At 42.0% G+C, this 6,119-nt stretch overlaps 1 pseudogene; it reads right to left on the bottom strand.

Annotated features, from left to right (window-relative positions):
- Window positions 1–617: 617 nt before the first annotated feature.
- LOC112469439 lies at window positions 618–733 on the bottom strand (annotated as a pseudogene).
- Between the last annotated feature and the right edge of the window lie 5,386 nt (window positions 734–6,119).

Below are 6,119 nucleotides of genomic sequence, written 5' to 3'. Positions count from 1 at the left end.
CATATTTGTATAAACAGAAACATATCTGGACCTGGCAAATAGAGCCAAATAAGAACCAGATCAGAGCCAGGCTCGGTGCCCATTTCCTGAAGGCTAGTCCAGCACAGCCTTACCGCACGCCCTGTTTTCCCCAGCCAAATGGCCACGTTTTTATTATAAAAGAATCCACACTAGAATTCATGTTTCTGAAAACCTCTTCTGTACACTCTTTGTCCACACACATTAAAGCACTAAGATTAAGAGCAGGAATAACCGCAATGCTGTGACCATGAGTTTTGTTGCAAGAGAACTCTGCAGCATTTGAAATAAAGGTGACCGAAGCCACAGTATTCCACTCTGCACCTTGTAGATTCAAACTCTGCCTGTTTCCAAGACTCTGTGAGCCAGCTATGAACATGAAAAAAAAAGGCATTTCAGGAATAAGCTTTTGTGGTCTCCTTTAAACTTCCTTAATGGTTGCTCCCTCTGGTGGTGTGAATTTAATCTGGTCTGTCTATTCCTAGATTTCAGAGGAATAATGGAAATGCTCATGCTAGAGCATGGAAACCTCACCTTTGCAGAAGATCTGGATAAGCACATTTCACACACACAAACTCCTTTTTTATTATTATTATTTATGCCTACAGCACCTCGTCTTTCTAGGTGGTCTCCCATCCAAGTACTAACCAGGCCTGACCCTGCTTAGCTTCCAAGATCAGACATCAGGCTTTTTCAGGGTGGTATGGCTGTAGACAATTGTGCTCCACTGGGGCACAAACCCAGGACCTTCTGCGTGTAAAGCAGTTGTGCTCACTCTACACTATGGAACCACGTCCCGCACAAACTCTTTAAGAAAGACCAGACTGGTACATGTACAGCCTGAGGGCAAAAACCTCAGGGGCCCTGTCTGGAGGCGGATGAGGGAACTGACGAGGACCTGCCTGCCAGAAAGGGGTCAGCAGAAATGGAGAACAAGACTTTCGATGGAGACAACGAAAGGATTTGGAAGTGGACTCAATGAGGGTAAAGAAGCAAAACGATGAAAGAATAGGCTAGGAACTCTCTCCTGATTCCAGACCCCTGGCTGCTGCATCCGGGCTATTGCAGGCTACTTCTCCCCCTGAAGGTACAAACAGTACACAACTCCACTGGGCAATGTGAAGTCAGCACCACCCACTCCTACCATGATGGTTTCCCCTCGTCCATCTTCTTTGTCCCTCATTCCAACACTGGTCAGAGAGGCTGACCCACGAAGTCCTAGGCAAAGAAATGATCCAGGCGACAATATCTGACATCTTGTACCCACTAATATAATGCCTGAGTCCTTCTCCCCTTTCCTCACAGTGATTCATTCCTTGAGACAGGCCTTTTCTGGGCTTCAAAGCACAATGTAAGTAGATCTAGAAAAAGGTAGTACCCTTCCCTCCTCACCCTCTCCCCTCCAAAAAAACCGGAAAAAAATGGATTAAACAAAAACAAACAGCTTTCTATACTGCAGGACTTCTCAGAGCCTTAAGTACACTAATGTGCATGAGAGTCAGCTAGCTATAGGGGATCATAAGATGGCATTTCCAAATTTTATTGAGCATTGCAAGCTACTGTTCAAAGAGGATCTTGAAAGATGTTCTCTAGAATCCACCTGAGAAGCACTTTCTTAGACAACTAGTAAGCTCATTCCTATTAAGGCCCTGACTACCAGACGTAGGTCCTTGTGGTAGGAAGAGCACTATTCTAGCTGCCGAGATCCCAGAGTTCGCCCTCGGAGCTTGCAGTCTCTGTGCTTTTAGTCAGTTCCCTTCCAGGGGGTGGGGGTCCATTTCTTCATCTGGAAAGTGAGAAGTTTGGAGAGAGAGGTGATTTTCAAACTGTTTCAGGGAAACTTGAGGCCACATGGAGGTGTCTCATCGGTCCCACGACAGTCATATAATTTCCATAAATTAAGAAAATGTGAGCTCTTGAGGGAATCCATTAATCTCTTTTTGCCGGTTTTATATTGAAGATTTACTAAAGATATCATTTGAATAAAAAAGTTTATTTGCTTAAAGTGGTTGAAAACTTCTAGAATATTTGATCTCTAAGGACAATTCCAGGCATATATAGTCGTACAAGAGTATGAACTAGGATTCAAGTAGAACAGGCTGGAACAATAAGATTTGCCAGTGTGCGTGGTTGCTGGCTGTGGGGTATGGCCAAGTAACAAGCCTTCAGGGGGATTTTTGAACCCAGGTCATTCGGCCATTCGGAATATTGAAAAAGAGAATGGATGTGACTACACTGGTAACTTCTGGGACATACTTGGGGAAAGCAGGGGCTACCCTAGATTGGCAGTGTGGAATGGAATCCAGGACAGAGGGCCCTGTGGCTGAAGCTGCATCTCCCTGGGTCATGGCCACAGCTTCTTTCCTGTTTCCCAGCTCGCCCCTCTTGCTCAGTCCACAGTTTATCAAATAATCTTCCTCGGATAGTCCCTTTCTTGCTACTCAGTTGCTCATGAACCTATAAGAATGTGTTGCAGCCTTTGTGGAAGTTCCACGGCCGGTTCCCAGTGAGATACCAGTCAGCTGCAACATCCACAGCTAGCTAATGGAGAATATAAGTCTTGTGGGTTAAAAAAAAACAAACACAAAAAAAACTGAAATTACTTAGTCCTTCAAAATAAACAATACAAAAGCCTTCCACATCAAATCTGTGGGCTTCAACAAAAACAGGATTTAGAAGGAAATTCATAACTTTAAATCCACATGTATTAGAAAATTAGAAAGAAAATCAATTAACTCAAGGGCAATGTGGTCATGGTGGCAGTTTAGTTATTTAATCTATCACCCCTCCGGACAACCAAGCAGACCAGATGTGATACCCCTCCTCCAAAAACAAAACAAAAGAAATCAACACAAAACCCATATAAAACCTCTTCAACCAAACTAGGTGACAAGAAATCCATCAAACCCAAGGATAGGGACTAATGCATCAAACTAGTCACAATAGGACTTGGCAACAAAAATGAAAAAGTCACTCCCAAATATTTACCACGAAAGGAGAAGGGGACACCCTAGGCAGAAACCTGGGCCAACAGATCTGGGAGCATCCTCTGTGGGGAAGAAAAGTCTCGCGGGCGGGAAGTTGGGGGACAGCAAAAATAAATGCATGTAGACATGGGCAGAACAAGGCTGGAACAGTTTCAGTCCTTAGAAATATCAGATTTTGCCATCGATTCATGCTGGAAAGAAAGCCTTACTCCAGGAGAAAATTACTAGAAACAGAAACCAGACTGAGCATACCAAGAACACTAAGAATAAATGCAAGAGAAAGCTTAGCTGATAGGAGAGGAGGGGTCCTGTGGAAGGTGATTTCAGAAAATACCAAAATGCAACTGTGAAACAGATCATGTGCTGGAAGTCTAGACCTGTGGAGCTCTCGGGCTGGGACTGGGGCTGAAAGCAGACTTATATCTCAGAGACAAGGAAGTGGCTACAGAGACAGGCCTTATTTTGAGTCATTCAAAATATGACTCCACCAACAGAAGAGGTGACCTTGAGCCTTGAGCTGGGAAACCTGGTCTGGTCCATCTCTTCCTAAACTTCTCCCCACTCCCAGCAGCAACCTCCTCCTAGAGGCCTGGCAAAGCCATCTAGTTTAATTAAACATGAGAGAAAGGAGAAACACAGCCCAGCTCCACAACTCTGGAGAAGTAGCAGATGCTTTTAGTGCCCTGCGTCATGTGCCCTTGGCCACCTCTAATTTCAACCTCAGCTGCAAAGGAAGGATAGATGCATGTGAGCTCAGACCCAGCCCACGCTGGCAGTGTCTCTCCCCCAATGAGGCACGCTGCTTCTTTTGCTTTCTGCATAGGGGCTCTCTCCAAGGCCCCAGGAGACCTTTCAGCTCACATTTTAGAGCAGCCTAGTGCAGAAAAGCGGCTGTCCTTCAGAGTCACCCACAGTAGGGTTATAATGCATGTAAAATCATCTGTAATCTGGGCTCAAGTTTTTTCTTCCTCTTCACCTGACCGTAAGGAACTCCCGAATGAGGCCATAGTCATATATCGAAGGAGATGAAGCAATAGGATTAGAGAAGGCTGACCTATTTGCTCATGCAATTTACATGCCTCTTCTCAACCCGCGTGAACCAGAGATCTCAGATGACGCTGGAATTGCATGTAAAATCATCTGTAATCTGGGCTCAAGTTTTTTCTTCCTCTTCACCTGACCGTAAGGAACTCCCGAATGAGGCCATAGTCATATATCGAAGGAGATGAAGCAATAGGATTAGAGAAGGCTGACCTATTTGCTCGTGCAACTTACATGTCTCTTCGCAAACCGCGTGAACCAGAGATCTCAGATGACGCTGGAACAAACGGGTTTGACCTGCGCAAGTCCATGCTTACACAGGGCTCTTTTTTTTTTTTTTCTTCAAAAAATACAGTTAGCCCTTCGTACCCACGGGGTTCCGCATCCGCAGATTCAAACAACTGCAGATGGAAAACAGTATATTCTCATTGCCAAACGCAGATTCCCGACTGTGGATCGAAAACTGCCTTCATTCTGAGCTTGGCTGAATCCCCGGAGGTGAAGGGCCCACTGTTGTTAAGTTTTGGAGAGTCAAAAGTTATATTTGGCTTTTTGACTGTAAGGGTTTCAGCAACTCCAACCGCTCCCCACCCCACCCCCACTCTCGTGTTTTTCAAGGGTCAACTGTACTCCATTTCTATCGGATACTAGATTGTTCCTGCTGCACCCTATCCTAGGGCTTGGTGAGTCAGATGAGCCCGTTTGTGAGGGTAAGCTCTGATCTTATGGTCATTTTACGTCTCCTGCATAAGCTTTCCGTCTCTACTGAACTGGCGGAAGAACCTATTCCTACTCTGGTTCCCACTTGAAACTGCAAACGAAGTATTAACTCAGGCTTCCTGTTGACAGCTAAATCTTTAATTTGATGAGTTACTATACACCATGGAAAATAACACTGAGTTTTCATACGCAGGCATTCAGGAAAGTCAACCATACAGAGCTTCATCAGCCTTTCAGCTATTGTGTGTTTCTTCACCCAATACCAAATGATAACTTACCCTGTAAGATGCTTTAGTGGCTTTTTCAATTCTAGTTCGAAAAATTGTAACAAACAAGTTTTGGCCTTTCAAGACTTCATTGTGTCTATATTTAAAATATTCCATTTTTTTAAAATTGTGAGCAGAGTTTTTTTAAAACTCTGAATGATGGGTCTCAAAATTGTGCCACAAATTATCTGATGCTGTAATGCTATTCGAAAATGTTCTGTTGTGTAAGACATGGTAAATTATAAATATCTATAAAGTTGAAGGAACTTTGTTTTTTTATTTACAACTTCACCCAGTTTCTTTGGTGTATATTTCTCTCTTCCATGAGTCAGAGAACAATCTGATATCACAGTTCCGTCTTTTTCGTTTTATTTAAATGTAGAAAGTACGTCTGTGGGTTGAAAAGGAAAGTCTTTTAATTTCTCTTTTCAAGCCAACGATCCATCCTCGAAGATAAGAAAATATATTGTAAGTACATTTTATTTTAGAATAAAATATAATTATACAATGATAAATATTTTTGATAACATTAAAAATTTAGAAACATTTTCCAAAACACTTAAAAAGATTGCAAAACAAAGAGACAAAGAGCATATACTTCTTATGTTTCTGTATAGATGCAAAGAAAACTGGGGGATTTCAAAATGATGATTTATTATATAATAATGAAGTCATAGAAATTATAGTAGGTATAACTAAAGAAAGGTAGTAAGAGAAGAAGTCCTGAAAACAATCTGAGTTAATCTATAAAAATGCCAATATTTATACCCTAATCCTACTTAGAAAATTCTAGAAAACATAAGAATACATAAGCATACATTATCTGTCAGCTTAATCTTTATACAATGGAATATTATACAGCAATAAAAATAAACTAGGCCTATATGTATCCGTAAGAACCTCTCAAAGAGTTAATAAGTTTCAGAAGGATATATACTCTATGATTTAAAATTTTTAAGTATGCAATTCTACTATATGTTGTTTGGGAATACATATTTATAGAGTAATGGTATGAATACATGTGCATGCGAAGGACAAACACCAAATTTAGGGTAGCAGTTCCCTTTGCGGGCAGAATATAAAGGAA

This window comes from Pteropus alecto, unplaced genomic scaffold (genome assembly GCF_000325575.1).
Source record: "Pteropus alecto unplaced genomic scaffold, ASM32557v1 scaffold146, whole genome shotgun sequence".
Lineage (NCBI taxonomy): Eukaryota > Metazoa > Chordata > Mammalia > Chiroptera > Pteropodidae > Pteropus > Pteropus alecto.
The sequence above is the reverse complement of the archived record's forward strand: the minus strand, read 5'-3'. Positions and strand labels throughout refer to the sequence as shown.